The sequence below is a fragment of the Argopecten irradians genome, chromosome 8, assembly GCF_041381155.1.
Source record: "Argopecten irradians isolate NY chromosome 8, Ai_NY, whole genome shotgun sequence".
NCBI classification, from domain to species: domain Eukaryota; kingdom Metazoa; phylum Mollusca; class Bivalvia; order Pectinida; family Pectinidae; genus Argopecten; species Argopecten irradians.
In genome coordinates, this window is record NC_091141.1 from 1,774,288 (window position 1) to 1,790,256 (window position 15,969).

Consider the following 15,969-nt stretch of genomic DNA (forward strand, 5'->3'; position numbering starts at 1 on the left):
ATTTCTCAAAAATAAACATAAAAGTAAATAAATCCAACTCTAAAAAAGTATTATCAATCCAGACTGAAAACTCTACAAAGTGCCATTGAGATGGTGCATACACTTGACAGATGTTGCAACAATGTTCGTGTTGAACATTGTATACTTTCCTCATGGAAGCATGATGATGCAGTCTACTAGTTTACATGTGGTAAAGGGTTATCTGCTGATGTGTTCACTTGAGAGTTGATGTAGATACATGGTATGCTTGAATGTCATATGATTAGTTAAAAGCTTATCCGACTTGAGTTACTTGACAGGTAAATCTGTGAAGACAATCACTTGTTTATCTGCAGTTGTGTTCACTTGATAGTTGATGTAGATACATGGTATGCTTGAATGTTATATAAGTTAAAAGTTTTATCTGTCTAAAAAAGTCACTCGATATGTAAAACTGTGAAGACAATATCTTGTATATTTTCAGATGTTGTATATTCTATACAAAGGGATATTCCGTTTAGATATTAACTAGTACTTTCATTGCAACAAAATGTAATATTCCAATCCAGTTTTAACTTCTGTAAATTGAAATCAGGGGTATCAATGTTTATACCTAATATCCTGAGTTGGGTTAGATGTTTTAATGGAATATCCCTTGAGAGAAAATTGTTGGACATTGATTTCAACTTCACCTTATACTGTTGTTGACAGATTGACACTGGATTTGGCAATATTTGATTGTTGGGTTCATTAATGGCATGGACGGCCTCCAATGTATGTTGTGTGTAGCATGCACAGACTGCGCTGTATTTGTTGGGTCTTCTTGTATAGTGGAACTCTTGCCCTTTCATTGTGCTACATGTATAATGATATCACTGGAACATACCGCTGAAGACACCCAAGCATCCCAACACACCTGGTCACATTAAACTGACAATGGGTCAGCCAGTCATTCTACTGCCAGTATATTCTGAGCTCAGCAGGAGCATAACTACCACTTTCATACACTTTGCCCAGTTGGTAGAATGTTCAAACCATGATTAAAATTTAAAACATGTAAAAACCAACACAAACTTTCAAAAGGAATATACATTAGTCTTGCATCATTTTTATTCTATATATCATTATTCATTGTTCATATTAATTTCTCATACAATATTTTCAAGATCTTTGGAGCATTTATTTTTAACAACCTTATAAGATTAAACATTTCCATTATTAACCAATTATTAATATTCAATATTGATTGAAAATAACCTGAACATGTACTATTACCTCTATTATGATCTATCTTTAATATTTCAATATATCATTACCCTGTCTAGAATCTGAACTACGCCGCCTTCAGTACTTTCAGTACTTTGATTTGTACAGTTTTAATCGAAATGTTATGCTTGTTAGCTCACCTGGTCCAAAGGACCGAGGTGAGCTTATGGGATACCGCAGCGTCCGGCGTCCGTCGTCCGGCGTCCGGCGTCCGTCAACAATCGACTTCTTCTCCATAACCGCTGGTCGGATTTCAATAAAATTTGACTGGTAGCATCCTTATGGGCTACTAACTGAAAATTGTACAAATGATGGGGCTGACCCCCCGGGGGCCTGAGGGGCGGGGCCAAAAGGGGTCAATTTGGCTATTTCCATATAAACGACTTCTTCTCTGAAACCGAGCATGGGATTGCACCCATAATGCAATGGTAGCATCATTTTAGGGTGGGGATTCAAAATTGTACAAATGATGGGGCTGACCCCCGGGGGCCTGAGGGGCGGGGTCAAATGGGGTCAATTTGGCTATTTCCATATAAACGACTTCTCCTCTGAAACTAAGCATGAGATAGCACTCGTAATGCAATTGTAGTATCGTTATAGGGGGGTGGGGATTCAAAATTGTACAAATGATGAGGCTGACTCCCGGGGGGGGGGGGGCTGAGGGGCGGGGTCAAAAGGGGTCGATTTGGCTATTTCCATATAAACGACTTCTTCTCTGAAACCAAGCATGGGATAGCACCCATAATGCAATGATATAATCCTTTAAGGGTGGGGATTCAAAATTGTACAAATAATAGGGCTGACCCCCCGGGGGCTTGAGGGGCAAGGTCAAAAGGGGCCAATTAGGCTATTTCCATATAAACAACTTCTTCTCTGAAACTAAGTATGGTATAGCACCCATAATGCAATGGTAGCATCCTTATAGGGTGGGGATTCAAAATTGTGCAAATGATAGGGCTGACCCCCCGGGGGCCTGAGGGGCGGGGTCAAAAGGGGTCAATTTGGCTATTTCCATATAAACGACTTCTTCTCTGAAACCAAGCATGGGATAGCACCCATAATGCAATGGTAGCATCCTTATAGGGTGGGGATTCAAAATTGTACAAATGATGGGGCTGACCCCCCGGGGGCCTGAGGGGCGGGGTCAAATGGGGTCAATTTGGCTATTTCCATATAAACGACTTCTTCTCTGAAACTAAGCATGAGATAGCACTCGTAATGCAATTGTAGTATCGTTATAGGGTGGGGATTCAAAATTGTACAAATGATGGGGCTGACTCCCGGGGGGGGGGGGGGCTGAGGGGCTGGGTTAAAAGGGGTCAATTTGGCTATTTCCATATAAACGACTTCTTCTCTGAAACCAAGCATGGGATAGCACCCATAATGCAATGATATCATCCTTATAGGGTGGGGATTCAAAATTGTACAAATAATGGGGCTGACCCCCCGGGGGCCTGAGGGGCGGGGTCAAAAGGGGCCAATTTGGCTATTTCCATATAAACGACTTCTTCTTTGACACTAAGTATGATATAGCACCCATAATGCAATGGTACAATGTAGCATCCTTATAGGGTGGGGATTCAAAATTGTGCAAATGATAGGGCTGACCCCCCGGGGGCCTGAGGGGCGGGGTCAAAAGGGGTCAATTTGGCTATTTCCATATAAATGACTTCTTCTCTGCAACTAAGCATGGTATAGCACCCATTATGCAATGGTAGCATCCTTGTAGGCTGGGGATTCAAATTGAGCAAATGATAGGGCTGACCCCCGGGGGCCTGAGGGGCGGGGTCAAAAGTGGTCAATTTCCATATAAATGACTTTTTCTCTGCAACTTAACATGGGATTGCGCTCATAATGCAATGGTTACATCCTTATAGGGTTTGGATTCAAAATTTTGCAAATGATGGGGCTGACCCCCCTGGGAGTCTGAAGGATGGGGTCAAAAGGGGTCAATTTAGCTATTTCCATATAAACGACTTCTTCTCTGCAACTAAGAATGGAAGAGCACTTATAATGCAATGGTAGCATCCTTATAGGTTTGGGATTTGAAATTGTACAAATGATAGGGCTGACCCCCAGGGCCTTAAACAGCAATAGATGCGAGGTCAAAAAGGTCAATTAGGCTACTATTTTCATATAAATTACTTTGTCTCTGAACCTATGTATTGGATAGCATATTTGTATGGTATCAATAGCATCATTGTATGGTTGTGATTCAAAATTAAACTTTGGGAGTCAATTTTGCTTATTTTTCTAATTGTCAGATTTTTGTGATAATTACTAACAAAAAACCAGGTGAGCGATACAGGCCCTCTGGGCCTCTTGTTTTATGTATATGTATTACACCAACTTGTCCAAGTACATGTACATGTATATCAGTACAGTGTATAATTGAAGGAAAACGTGTTGCTTTTGCATTAGGAAAAGGCCCACTGCACCTTCTGAACAACTTCATTAAAATAAAAACGTTCATTTTCATAACACAGGTCGTATTATGGTTCCCGACGTCGTCATAATTACAACGCGTTAGTTGACTATTTCTGCGCCAGACGGCAAAACTTCAACTTGTTTGGTGTTGTAACCTCATCTTCGGACATATTATGTTATAATTGTTTTAAAGAAACTTTATTTTTTCGGAAAGGTAGCCTAGTGGCCCTTTCATGAATATCATGAAGTTGATTATTTTTACATTGAATGCGAAAGCATTTATATTATCATTCTTCAAAAATGAATTGCCATAAGAACTATATGGCAGCTGCATGTAACTGTGAACAGAACAATGAGTCAAGCTTTCCTATAATTGCTTCCCAATAAATAATGCTGTATGCTAATACTTGTAAAATCTACGCTTTGAATCACCGCCATCGATAGACGGAACAACTTCACTGTGTTCGATGGATACAATGTATTTGTGGTGACGCATAACTGTCAACACGTGGATTACTAGCGGTGCATGTTTTATAATACACACGATTAAATTCTCAAAGAACAAAGACAAGAGGATATGTTTATAACTGACCTCTGTCAGAAGGTCTCACGCCCGTCCACCCCAAAGACTCGATCATAGGCCGAACACAGACACAGGTAATGTTTACATTTGACATCCATCATTTTTAACAAAAAATGAAAGCACTGCACGTCGCCCCGGTCCCGTTTCTTCATACATTGGTAATTTAAGAAATGTTTGTATCATAAATAAATATAACACATATATATATATATATATATTGTTTACATTTTTCCAAAATTCTATGAAAAATAACAATATACACGTAATGTTGTGTAAGTAGCCCCTTTAAGTTGCATAGAACATTTTCATACGCAAGTTCAATGTTACCATGCAGTTATGGTAAACAAAATCGGCTAGTACTTGCGTTTAGTAAACAAGCCTAGCAAGTGTAAACATATGCAAGTAGCAGACAAGAAAACTGATGTTATGGAGTCTTGTCTACAATCGATATCTGACTTTGTAAATGTTAAAAATTGGTGTGAAACTAACAAAATGGTCTTCAACACTGAAAAAAAAACAAAGTTATGTTAATAGGAAGTAAACAGAAAAAACAAAGGGTTTCAAATGAGATTAATATATTATGTGATGTATCTAACAACAACAGTAAGTTAGAAAATGGCAAACATGAAAAATTACTTGGTGTTTGTATTGATGATACCCTTACGTGGGATAAACATGCCCAAGATGTTATAAAAAGGGTCAATTTTTAAATTTATCAATTATGTCGTATAAAGAATTTTTTACCGATTTTATAAAGAATTACGTTTTTTAACTGTTTCATTTTACCTTACCTTGATTATTATTCAAATGTTTGGGGCCATTGTAGCCAGCTGTACATAAACAAACTTGAACGAATGCAAAAGAGAATACTTCGTATTATTTTAGACGAAGATTATACCGTATCAGGTGAGGAACTTCTTTGCAAATCAAAATGGCTACCTTTTAGCAAAAGGGTAGAATGAGTGTATTCTTATGTTCAAAGTTATTAACGAATTATGTCCTAATTATTTAGATTGTAACAATTTAGTATCCAATGTTCATGAAAAGAAAACTAGATCAGCCCACTACAGGGAAATATTTATTACCTAGATTTAAAACAGAAAAAAATTAGAGCTCATTTAAGTATAGTGGACCATCACTATGGAATGATCTGCCAGAAAATGTTTCTAAAAATACAAAACTCTCTAAATTCAAATACGAATGCAAAAAACACTTTCTACATACATCTCAATAATCACTGTTTCATTTGCTTCTTAAAGTTGTATTGCTGTTAATTTCACTGTAACGAAATGTAACTTAAACATTTGATATTTAAACATTGACATGTAACTTGATGATTTAGCTCCCCAAAAGCATATGTCGGCCTATAAGAGAGCCGAAATCTAGGAATCATATATTCCTGGTTTTGAATAAAGCGCCTTCAATCACCGCCATGTTCAGTGACTTCGGGTTTTGTCGGATTCCTAATCGTATCACGTGACTGACGTTCGACACGACCTGCACGTGGTGAGCCAGGTAACTAGCGTAGCACACATGTGTTTGTTTACGTTTTCCTTCTGGCCTATATGAGCAAATAATGCTAATATAATATGTCCATAGATTGAGTATTTGAAACATCCAATTTACACATTACCGTAAAATGTTATGTGTATCAAATATTGTAATGTGCGAGCATTATTTTCTTTGTAGATAGAGTCTGATGAGGTCGACCACATATTTTGTTTATGAAAAATTGTTGATATTTTCTCTTGGTTTCACAACTCTCGTTTTACTTCGAGATTGTCGCGACGATGTTCGGAAGAGTTCAGAATGATTCGGCATCTTTCGAGCCTATTTTTCACGTGTACACGTTAAAAAGATTTTTTACTTTTATAATTAAAGATACTTCCAGTGCTGCAACTTTATAAAAAGTGGTAAAATTAGAAAGTTTAAACCTCAGACAGACGGAGAAAAATATGTATAACACTTAAACAGTTTTCACTATGACAAAAACAGCGAAAGTTATAGACCATACAACTTTAATATCTATTTTAGTAAACCCAGCACTTTTTGTTCTTTTATCCTCTTAGTAAACTATCGTTAATCAATCAAACAAAATCAATTTTGATACATGCTATAATAGCATATATATTCTGTATATTAGACACTAATTCATTAAATATGTATTTTTTTATTTTTCCATATATTTATGCACATGAGCTTTACGAGTGCCTTTTTAATTTTTAATACTATTTTCTGTGATAATCTGACTGCGAAATCCATTATTATAATACATGCAACGCTGTAATATGTATTGTCTATGATTTATTCCGTGTTGTAAATATGGTATATTTTTATGTCGACCACTTGGAAGACGAGTCTCTGACTAAAAGTGTTATCGACTCTAAATAAAGTCTATTTAAGGAATAGTTTTTTTTATTTTGTTGAGGTTATGAGGGTATAGTGATAATGGAGCCCGTGCAAATTACCGGGGTTACATATAATTTACACGGGCTCCATTATCATTATACCCTCATAACCTCAACAAAATAAAAAGCAATTCCATATATTTACAGTTTTTCACGCAAATTAATATCATTTATTCTCGCGAGAGTTGCATATTTTCTTTTTATTAAAATACCCATATTTTTCTCTTCTCCGTCATCATCAACGAATTCGATTGAACAGCTGATTGGAATCGAGCCATTCATTTGTTCCCACCAAAAGTGGGGTCATGACCCCACGTTGCTACGCCAGCGACTATTCCCGTAACAATAGAATCGCCGCACTTGTTCTACTATCATTATACACTGATAATACTAGGAAGCATGGTTATTGAGTCCATGTCAGTGCAAACCGTAAATATTATTATTGATTATTATTAGTATTATTAATGTTATGTTTTACTTTACCTAATTAACTAGTTATCAGTTTTTATTAGTACTACTGCAGTATTCAATGTACTTGTATTCTAGCTATACAGACACCTCTATACATATGTACATATGAAGTGTAACTTAAACTCAGAGACTATGGTACTACACGTAGAATATCCAGAATTACATTGGAACGTAAAGTATTTCACAACGAAATTGTAATATCGACCGTAAAACTGTCCATTGGTATTCACCAACCTGTATATCACAACCCTAACCCGTAATATATACAATCAAACCTCCAACTTAACCCCGCCCACCTCAATCTAATTATGTTTATGTATATATAGTGTATCTATATATAGATTTCAAATAATTGGTTAATTTGAAAATATAAAACGTAAAAGAAAAAGTCGACATCTATACAATGTCCGCAATCTTATATTGCAAGTTGAATCTTTTTATTATAATATATGAAGCTAATAAGTTACTGACCGGTTCACAGCTAAAATGGTATAGAAAATGTTGTGTTCTAATTTTGAAAACATCGTCACCTAAACAGTTTTATTTTAGAATGTGGCCAATAATAATATTGAGTACTCCATACATCCATACTGATTCCAAAGTTTTTAAGACACAATCCATTGTCTTTATGACTTGAAGGTCAAATCAACAGCACGCTCTAATCTAGCTGTGTCGTACGGCACTTTATCAGCACAACAACACAAACTTTACCTGGAGCGACACCCCATCAGGCATTTTAAGAACCACCTTGACCTTGGATATAAACGTAGCAAAGAAAGTATGTTAAAGCGTGCTTTGACAAGGCCATAGATATGATAGGAAATAATAGGGCAAATCGCCAGCAAATGGCAAAACACCAGCTGTTATATTCGACATGCTTGTACAACTGTTTGGAAGTTATGGTATAATTTTATATACGTCTAGGCCTATATTCCCATTTTTTTCATGATGTAGAAGAATTTTGAAGAAAAAAAACTACTATAAATCATACAAAAGTAAGAAGTAAAGATTGATGGTAACGGTTCGAAAACTTTTGATAAAATTCTACTGGTAGACATTCTGAAAACGTTACTGAGAAAGCGCCAAACTCGCTCGAGGTAATAATTAAATATTTTAATTTCCGCATGGCAACACTTTAGTTTCAATGGCGATTAGTTTGAAATCAAACATGTTTACAAACACCAAGTTTCAACAACTTCTACACCAATGCCACTAAGAAAGCATCATAAATATTCTTGTAGCTGCAATATTGTTGTTCTGAATTCGTTTCTACAGATATTTGTTTGTGACTGAAAGATATAGTGGGTCGGGTATGTGTTATTGTTCCAATATTCTTGGTGTAGCATAATTTTGACTAGATCTACAAATTATATCAACATCTGGGACCGATTTAAGTTCTGCAACTCGATACGAATATCTGAACTTTAACCCTTAATTAAAAAGATTGAACTGAAACATTTGTACAGAGTTCGCCGTTAAAAAGCAAAGAGTGAACAGCACATGTGATCCCAGGTATAAAATTAAGCGTTGTTTTATTCGTCCATGGTACCTTCCATATAAATTAAGGTCGCCTGGATTACAGTGCAATTTTAAAACCAACGAAAAAAGCAAAAATCAAGATTTCCTTGACCCCAGTGTCAAAGCGACACTTTCAGGCCTATACCAGGATTTGCATTTATGCCGTCCCAATATCATTTAAAGCATAGTCTGGAAATTAAAAGAACACGCATTTCTTAGAAAGTAGAAGAACCCCATGATCTATAAGAATGTGACCCCGTTCATAGGACACCTAACGCTAGCACTGTACAATGGTCACACACGAATACAACTACACTTTCAAACCATTTGGTCCTTATTGGTTTGCGTTGCGGCATTTCCTGTTTACGAACTAGGTAAACGAACACATCTGTTTCTAAAGCCGGAACGAGTTTTTAACATTTTGCAATGATGAAGTGATTCTTAAATCCTCTATATTCTGAGCTGGATTTGAGTCAACTTCATATATAATATATATAATGGGTTTCCCCTGAACTTTGAACCTTTATTGGTGAAATTATTGGTTGAATCTAGGCATTACCTAGAGTTTATTCCGATTTCTTAAAGTTACCCTTTGAGTAATAATGTGAAAGATACAGTTCTGTTGGGATTACCTTTATTTCTATAATAGAATTTATTAAATATCGCATTAATTTGCTTCTTAATGAGCCTCCCACATTCGTTCTCTTGAAGCAATGACCTTATCGCCAAGATCAAATAACCCCATGGGTTTAAAATACACGTCGGAAAATATTTCGTTATTACACACAAGATGAAATGATTTACAATGTAGTTTCTCATCCACCGACCCCTTAATTGGTAATTTCAAACTTTGGCTGAACGGATTTCGCTTTTAATATCAGTGTGATTGTACAAGTATACATGTAGATGAGCTTAATTATTAGAAACTTTTCATAACCTTGTAAATTGTTTGACATGGTATATTCTAGATGTGGATTTGATGATAGTGATGGTAACCCCTAAAGTTTCGAGGATGTCATTTCGTCGATCATTAAATTTAGCTTTTACCTTGCTCATATTGTTCTTTGATAGTTTTGTAAGACTCAATCCAAAACCAAGCAAATTCTCATTTTGTTTACGACGTAATCATGTATTGACATTATGTTCACATAAAGGTACGTAAATTTTATAGACAGACACAGAAAAGTTTTATGAACTCACAAGATAAACGAAAACAAACGAACTACATGGAAAGAGTTATAACCATTTTCGTTTCATCATTATTATACAGTTTCACAAAGAGACAAAAACACCAACACACCAACAAGTACTTACGTCGCTCATTCGCGCAACACATTGCATAGAGCACGGGTCTCCCATACACGACACTAACGGTTGATATAAGTGAACCAACCAAGCAATGTATTTCTAAACAACGTACAAAATAAATTAAAGCATTAAATTTAGATTGAAAACAAAGTATCAAGCATTGATGCAACTATTTTTTAATCAGAGTAAAAAGAAGAAATGGGTTGCAAACTGTGAATCCGCGCAGCATATTATGGATAGTGCGTGGTCTGATTCTGTTTGTATGCTTTAACTCATTTTATTTCTAATATTGTAAGTAAAGTCCCCGTTTCCTATATATAAATTACATAATTTCATTTAGAATGTAACATTCCATTACTATGGTCGATGCCCATCATAACCCTCTCATGACCTTTTGGCAAATGAAAATGAAATGACCTAATCCATGACTTATATCACAGTATTTTTGCACAGCGGCAAGTTGATATTGGCTCACGTGTAAAAGATGTATAAAGTTAGTATTTCCAATATATCAAATAGAGATTCAACATTATTTTGATTGTGTTAAAGTTGGTATGAACGCAATAAGATACAGACATTTTCAATGTAGCACATTAGCGAAGAATATGTCTGTATTCCATTGCGTTCATAATACAAGTACATGTTTCGCGTGAAGTAATGATTATTATAAACGGGCCATTCATGTATATATTCAACCAAATTTTGTAATTCGCCAACTGTGTTTTGTTCTATTAATGGACACCAGCGTATCATCTTTGCTTGTATGTGTTGTTACAATCTATTGCAATGGTAATGTAGTGATAATTAAAACAACTCAAACATCACAATCATAGTCAAGAAATAATTGCGACGAGGTTTATCAATGTATCTACCCTTTGAATTTTAATGTTTTTGTGTTTTACAGAAATTTATCCCACGATGACGTAATAAGAGGTATGTTTGATTCTCTGATGGAAAGACTGGACCATCAGGAAGATTCCATTCGTCAGCTGAAGAGGTCAGTGGCCGAGAAAGAAGAACGCATTCAAAGACTAGAAACTGAGCTCCATCAGTTGAAAAAACATGATGAGCTTCACAAAATGAAACAACCAACAACCCCAGAGGAATCAAACCAGGTGATAGACTCTGCAGCAGATAATGCTGAAACGAAAATAGACAAAGCAAGAGCTGTACGGGCATCTATTGGAACAAGTATGGATCCAAATTAATACGGCTAAAATATGACCATGCATCATATTACTTGTTTTCAGTAGACATAATTGATGGTAGTACAATAGTTTTGACAGTGTTTACCATGCTTTCTTTACTCTTGTTCATTTACATGTGACTGAATTCCCTGAATAGTGGTATCAGGTTTGTAGCAATGACGGAAAAATACCAGGGTTTCCCGTTATGTTTGCTTCTTTGATGCTTCAGTCCACACGTGGGTAAAATCACACATGAGGACCGCTTTGTAAAACATTTGACCCCAGTTTGTCAACTGGTAGATGTTGACAGACGATACTAATGCATTGTCATCTTATTTTCGTCGTTTTTAAGTGAATCTCTTCAAATCCTACTTAAGATATTCAAGTCCTTTACAAAATATTACTATAGATTGGTCTGCTGGAGATCTTTTGCGTGGGTAAAGTCATCAGAATTAAGTACATTGTTCTACTGCAGTATTATTTTTTTATTTTGGAAAGAAGAACCTGTTTCATTAGGATGAACATTGTTAAACATTGAATATATCTAAATATGTTACTTATTTCTCCTTGGTGTCGACAAGATTTACCTGGTATTCATCCGGTACGAAAGGACTCATAGGCTATTTTCAGACAAACACATGCATGTGTTCTATTTAAATATCTCTTTAATATGCATTTTTGTCGAAACTGTTTATATTTGAACAAGTATATCCATAAGGATTATAGATCTTTTAGTTTGTAGAAATTTTGTTAAATTAAAAAAACATAAAATGGACTTTAAATGTATTTCCCTTGATTGGATGCAGTCACTGCTATTTCTTTTACTAATGATATTTACATTTCTTGTTTTTATCATACGTATGTTCTAAAATTCTTTGAGTCTAACGCAGTTACAATTACCATACTAAAAATAGACGCTAATTTGAGTGAATGCTCGGAAATATCAATATCAATATTATAAAAAGTTATAATGACGAACATTATTAGAATTCCTTAAAAGACATCGATGTTGTTTATTATTCTTTTTTTCAAGATGTGGCATTTAGTACATCTATGCTGAACAGTGCAAGTATTCACGAACACGAGACGTTCATCTTTGGTCACCTGATTTTGGATGAAGGAAATGGGTACAACCGTGGAGATGGTATATATATAGTTCCTCGAAGTGGCGTGTATGTCTTTACTTGGTCCATTACATCGGAAACGAATCATGATGGTACCTATGACACATCCACACAGCATTGATGATAAATGGATCCCCCTTTGATGCTATAGATTCTGATGCGGATGACAAGAACTGGGGCAGTGCGACAGGGGTAGTTGTGGTGTCTGTGGATACTGGCGACCACGTATACATTCAAGTAATTACTGGCTCGTCGGGGACAATAGTAAGTCGAGCGGAGACAAGATCAACCTTTTCTGGATGGTGTTTGTTTTAGCCTTAATCTGAAAAGCCAAAAGAACACTTTGACTTTAATACCATTTGATGTTTAAATACAATAGAATCACATCATATCTTAATCATGTTCCCTAAATAAAGAAGCACCACATGCGTGCACAATAATGACGGCATAATGGGTTTTTTTCACATTTTAGTCACATCGGAAATATGCTTTCTGTCCCATTCATTTTATTTTTGTTTTCCTGTGTTAGAGGCAGAAGTCAACCGTTAGTATAGATAACATTAGTGTCCAGAAAAGGTTACATAAGCCGGTCATCTGGAAGACGTCGCTGAACTTTATTATGACTATATAGTAGTGGATCGGACTGAGACGAATGACAGGACAAAATTAACACGCTGTCAAGTTTTACCTCATCATCAATATTCCAGGGGTTACTATAACTGACGTTATATCCACCCCTGGCTATCTTATAGTAAAACTGGAGGTAGCCCAGGAGAAACATGTCTGCAAAGATTTCCTTTGATGATTATAAATTTTAGAAAGAGAGCGACGTTCAACTTCAAAGCAACACAGTCAACCACAGTGTACCGTTATACGACTCTTTTTTTCTGTTATATTAACCCCATGAGTATAGAGTATTGCGTTACCCAGATGTAGTTCATAAACGGTTTATGTGAAGACCGGTTCCAAGAAACGAAAACTGTTAGCATCATAAAAGTACGGTGATATATAGCAGTTACAGATCAACATTTTGTGTGATGTGAAGGATGGCAAAGAAATACCATTGATTAACGTATATTTGTATGTCTTAGCAATACATTATATTTTATTTTAATATTATTGATTCTTTTAAATTCATTCTAATATAATATCAGAAATATGCTACATGCTACCATTGCAACGGTCTATTGAGAAGGTTAGAAAATGTTGTTTTCAGAAGATGGATACTTTCACCACCAATACCCACCATGAAACAATATAACCTTTCATGGGGTTCTGAACCTGGTAGAGATAATAGGACCAGCGAAGTCAACACGATATATAGCTGACGATTTAAATGAATTTTAATCTTTTTGTGCTTTACAGTGCTATTTGACTGAAGCATATTACAGATGATATTCACCTGAATCACTTTTAAATATCTTCTCACTACCTATCCGTACCTTCATAAAACAATAGTTGGGCCCAAAGCTGTTAATTGGAAGAAACTGATTAACATCATTATAGTAATTAACATACTAACTGCCCATTTGGACATGTTTGTCAAATAACAACTTTAAGAACACTTCATATGATTTTACCTGCTGGAGGAGTAAGCTATTTTGTTTTTGTTGGTATAAAGTTAAATATTCGTACACAAGGTCTGATAAGAACTGATAGCTTAAATCGCGAGATAAAAGCAAAGAACTGTCAGCGTTTGCTATCCTAGTGTCAACTGAAAGCAAGGCTTTATACATCAGGCCCCAGGATCATAAAGCAGTTTTTGACTTTTGACATACCCAATCAACAATAATGTAACTGTTTATAACGGAATTAATGATTCACTAGGTCAGAACTTAAGTCTGTGGGATGATCTTTTCTGACCAGGTGCATACAGATCAGGTTTTACCCACGTCGTGATCTCGGTCGATTAACATTTCCTGTTAAAGATTATCTCACGTACACATTGTCTGACTTGTCGGATTATTCTGCAATGTTTAAGTCTGCCGAAATCTCCTATTATAATTAATGAGGCGTCTGGTAATCGGGAGGATGACTTTCCCGGATGTTAAAGATAATTCTATAGCTTGAATTGGTCTACACATCTGTATACTGAAGGCATAGCCCGTATCCAAATAATTGCGAATGACAGATTTGGTATATTTGCCGAAGCTATGGCATGTTTTCATTACATAATACTACAAAATATAATTTGTTTCTGTTATTTTGTGTAACCACCTGAGACGATGGTCCATTGTATCAAGAATGATCGGACAGAAAAAAAATCTTATATTAAATTCATGTACCGAAACGCTATCAATGTTCTTTTTAGCGCATCAACATTGGCTTTTATTCCAAACATTAATACCAGTAAAAGCTAACTGAACTTTGAAAAAGGCTTCTTTTATATTTATTAAAACAATTAATATAACATACTAATAAAACACAAAGCACCATTAATAGATACATCTTAATTAAAGTAGCTGTCACTAGCTACATACACACACATGACATGGACATATATGTACTTGTTATGAATGTTAATACTATAGCTTAAAGAACAATTGACAACTAACCGACATCTACTTCTCGTTTGAACCATATCCAGGGCATATCATACTCTCATTTAGTTAGCCTACACTAAGCAAAAGGGGTGATGAGGCGGGTATTAATATGCAGTATTTCTTTGGCTAACATTTGCATAATAAGAACCGCGCAGGTAACCCACCACGTGCACTATTCACGAAACACTTACACAGGTACGACAATTTTCACAAGTCCATTATAAAGCTAACATACATGTATACGGATCCACATACTAGCAAATAGAAACCAATAAGTTGCAAATTAAATATGAGCCACTTAACACGTATGATACACTCTTAAATGTGTTTATCAGTATCAAATATTACTCGTGACAACAAAATATTCTATTCATATGATGTAGTTCTACAGAGAATGGCTATAATAATTCTTTGGTTTGGCTTTTGACCTCACACACTAAGATTTTACAACTCTGCCCATAATATTGATTGGATTGTCATGAAAAACTACGATATCATGGTTATTGGGGATCACAGTGATGGTATGTAGTGGCCTGTAATCTTCTGCTTATGCAGGCATAATTGTCCCTGGAATCAGGTTCGACTTTTTCAACGAGAGAAACGCGAAGTGTTAGTATAGTCGAGTTCAATCAGACTTTTGTTGACTACGCATACTACGCCAGCCAGAGAGAGAATGTGTAATATCAAGCGTCTGGTTGAACGAGACAAGAGTTGGTGTAAAATGACGTCAGTTCAAAAGTGGTATTGATGACGTAAACAACAAAACGTTTCCTCCGAACATATAACTCTAGAACTAATAACATTGTCTTAAAATGTCACATCAACAATTTTGGCTAAAACATCACAATCAACAAAACAAATCAACAATAAATTGTTCTTATAATAATTTGGTCACATCATCACACTCAACAAGTACATCAAACTGACAAGTATATACAAATGAACCATTATGCAACTTGTATATAAAATTTCCCATTAAATAAAACAGTTTGTCAGTTTCACTGCTCTGTATAGGTTATATTTTAACATCTTATTGTATTAATTACACCATTACCATTATGATAACATAAATATAAATGATAGTCGTTTAAAACATACATAGTTCATGAAGACAAGTAATTTAATAATTTTGTTGAATGCTGATATCTGACTGTT